Source organism: Taudactylus pleione, unplaced genomic scaffold (assembly GCF_031769625.1).
Source record: "Taudactylus pleione unplaced genomic scaffold, aTauple2 ptg000967l, whole genome shotgun sequence".
NCBI classification, from domain to species: Eukaryota; Metazoa; Chordata; class Amphibia; order Anura; family Myobatrachidae; genus Taudactylus; species Taudactylus pleione.
In genome coordinates, this window is record NW_028285368.1 from 12,585,001 (window position 1) to 12,587,500 (window position 2,500).

Consider the following 2,500-nt stretch of genomic DNA (forward strand, 5'->3'; position numbering starts at 1 on the left):
GCCCAACACTGCATAACTTCCAAGATCAGACGAGATTGGGCATGTCCAGTGTGGTTTGGCTGTAGGTTCTCAAAAACATTAACATTAACTTTAGACCTCTTTTACTTCTTAACTCAAGTAAATTCAATGATTAGTTGTAAAATGAAATGTAAAATATAATAGAAAAGAATGTTATGGCAGTATAAAATTACCTACAGCTCCTGCTATTCCCAGGTGGTCTCCCATCCAAGTACTAACCAGGCCCAACACTGCATATTTTCCAAGATCAGATGAGATTGGGCAAGTCCAGCGTGGTTTGGCTGTAGGTGCTCAAAAACATTAACTTTAGACCTCTTTTACTTCTTAACTCAAGTAAATTCATTGATAAGTTGAAAAAATTAAATGTAAAATGTAATAGAAAAGAATGTTTTGGCTGTATAAAATTACCTACAGCACCTGGTATTCCCAGGTGCTCTCCCATCCAAGTACTAACCAGGCCCAACACTGCATAGCTTACAAGATCAGACGAGATTGGGCATGTCCAGTGTGGTTTGGCTGTAGGTGCTCAAAAGCATTAAATTTAGACCTCTATTACTTCTTAACTCAAATAAATTCATTGATAAGTTGAAAAAATTAAATGTAAAATGTAATAGAAATGAATGTTATGGCAGTATAAAATTACCTACAGCACCTGGTGTCCCCAGGTGGTCTCCCATCCAAGTACTAACCAGGCCCAGCACTGCATAGCTTCCAAGATCAGACAAGATTAGGCATGTCCTCTGTGGTTTGACTGTAGGTGCTCATAAACCTTAACTTTAGACCTCTTTTACTTCTTAACTCAAGTAAATTAATTGATAAGTTGAAAAAATGTAATGTAAAATGTAATAGAAAAGAATGTTATGGCTATATAAAATTACCTACAGCACCTGGTATTCCCAGGTGGTCTCCCATCCAAATACTAACCAGGCCCAACACTGCATAGCTTCCAAGATCAAATGAGATTGGGCATGTCCTCTGTGGTTTGGCTGTAGATGCTCAGAAGCGTTAACTTTAGACCTCTTTTACTTCTTAACTCAAGTAAATTCATTGATAAGTTGAAAAAATGTAATGTAAAATGTAATAGAAAAGAAAGTTATGGCAGTATAAAATTACCTACAGCACCTGGGATTCCTGGGTGGTCTCCCACCCAAGTACTAACCAGGATCAACACTGCATAGCTTCCAAGATCAAACGAGATTGGGCATGTCCAGTGTGGTTTGGCTGCAGGTGCTCAAAAACATTAACTTTAGACCTCTTTTACTTCTTAACTCAAGTAAATTCAATGATTAGTTGAAAAATGAAATGTAAAATGTAATAGAAAAGAATGTTAAGGCAGTATAAAATTACCTACAGCTCCTGGTATTCCCAGGTGGTCTCCCATCCAAGTACTAACCATGCCCAACACTGCATAGTTTCCAAGATCAGATGAGATTGGGTAAGTCCAGCGTGGTTTGGCTGTAGGTGCTCAAAACCATTAACTTTAGACCTCTTTTACTTCTTAACTCAAGTAAATTCATTGATAAGTTGAAAAAATTAAATGTAAAATGTAATAGAAAAGAATGTTTTGGCTGTATAAAATTACCTACAGCACCTGGTATTCCCAGGTGGTCTCACATCCAAGTACAAACCAGGCCCAACACTGCATAGCTTACAAGATCAGATGAGATTGGGCATGTCCAGTGTGGTTTGGCTGTAGGTACTCAAAAGCATTAAATTTAGACCTCTATTACTTCTTAACTCAAGTAAATTCATTGATAAGTTGAAAAAATTAAATGTAAAATGTAATAGAAAAGAATGTTATGGCAGTATAAAATTACCTACAGCACCTGGTATTCCCAGGTGTTCTCCCATCCAAGTACTAACCAGGCCCAGCACTGCATAGCTTCCAAGATCAGACGAGATTGGGCATGTCCTCTGTAGTTTGACTGTAGGTGCTCAAAAACCTTAACTTTGGACCTCTTTTACTTCTTAACTCAAGTAAATTCAATGATTAGTTGAAAAATGAAATGTAAAATATAATAGAAAAGAATGTTATGGCAGTATAAAATTACCTACAGCTCCTGGTATTCCCAGGTGGTCTCCCATCCAAGTACTAACCAGGCCAAACACTGCATAGTTTCCAAGATCAGATGAGATTGGGCAAGTCCAGCGTGGTTTGGCTGTAGGTGCTCAAAAACATTAACTTTAGACCTCTTTTACTTCTTAACTCAAGTAAATTCATTGATAAGTTGAAAAAATTAAATGTAAAATGAAATAGAAAAGAATGTTTTGGCTGTATAAAATTACCTACAGCACTTGGTATTCCCAGGTGGTCTCCCATCCAAGTACAAACCAGGCCCAACACTGCATAGCTTACAAGATCAGACGAGATTGGGCATGTCCAGTGTGGTTTAGCTGTATGTGCTCAAAAGCATTAAATTTAGACCTCTATTACTTCTTAACTCAAGTAAATTCATTGATAAGTTGAAAAAATTAAATGTAA

At 37.1% G+C, this 2,500-nt stretch overlaps 1 non-coding gene and 10 pseudogenes across 1 annotated transcript in view; all 11 read right to left on the bottom strand.

The window, feature by feature from the left end:
- LOC148470508 (5S ribosomal RNA) overlaps positions 1-67 on the bottom strand; it is a 119-nt gene extending 52 nt beyond the window's left edge. Inside the window, exon 1 of the ribosomal RNA XR_015873784.1 lies at positions 1-67. This exon is cut by the window's left edge and continues 52 nt beyond it. This is a non-coding gene — a ribosomal RNA (5S ribosomal RNA).
- A 121-nt stretch (positions 68-188) lies between these two features.
- On the bottom strand, positions 189-307 carry LOC148470509 (5S ribosomal RNA; annotated as a pseudogene).
- A 116-nt stretch (positions 308-423) lies between these two features.
- LOC148470510 (5S ribosomal RNA) lies at positions 424-542 on the bottom strand (annotated as a pseudogene).
- A 116-nt stretch (positions 543-658) lies between these two features.
- Positions 659-777, bottom strand: LOC148470511 (5S ribosomal RNA; annotated as a pseudogene).
- Positions 778-893: 116 nt separating this feature from the next.
- LOC148470512 (5S ribosomal RNA) lies at positions 894-1,012 on the bottom strand (annotated as a pseudogene).
- A 116-nt stretch (positions 1,013-1,128) lies between these two features.
- LOC148470513 (5S ribosomal RNA) lies at positions 1,129-1,247 on the bottom strand (annotated as a pseudogene).
- A 115-nt stretch (positions 1,248-1,362) lies between these two features.
- Positions 1,363-1,481, bottom strand: LOC148470514 (5S ribosomal RNA; annotated as a pseudogene).
- Positions 1,482-1,597: 116 nt separating this feature from the next.
- LOC148470515 (5S ribosomal RNA) lies at positions 1,598-1,716 on the bottom strand (annotated as a pseudogene).
- Positions 1,717-1,832: 116 nt separating this feature from the next.
- LOC148470516 (5S ribosomal RNA) lies at positions 1,833-1,951 on the bottom strand (annotated as a pseudogene).
- Positions 1,952-2,066: 115 nt separating this feature from the next.
- LOC148470517 (5S ribosomal RNA) lies at positions 2,067-2,185 on the bottom strand (annotated as a pseudogene).
- A 116-nt stretch (positions 2,186-2,301) lies between these two features.
- On the bottom strand, positions 2,302-2,420 carry LOC148470518 (5S ribosomal RNA; annotated as a pseudogene).
- Between the last annotated feature and the right edge of the window lie 80 nt (positions 2,421-2,500).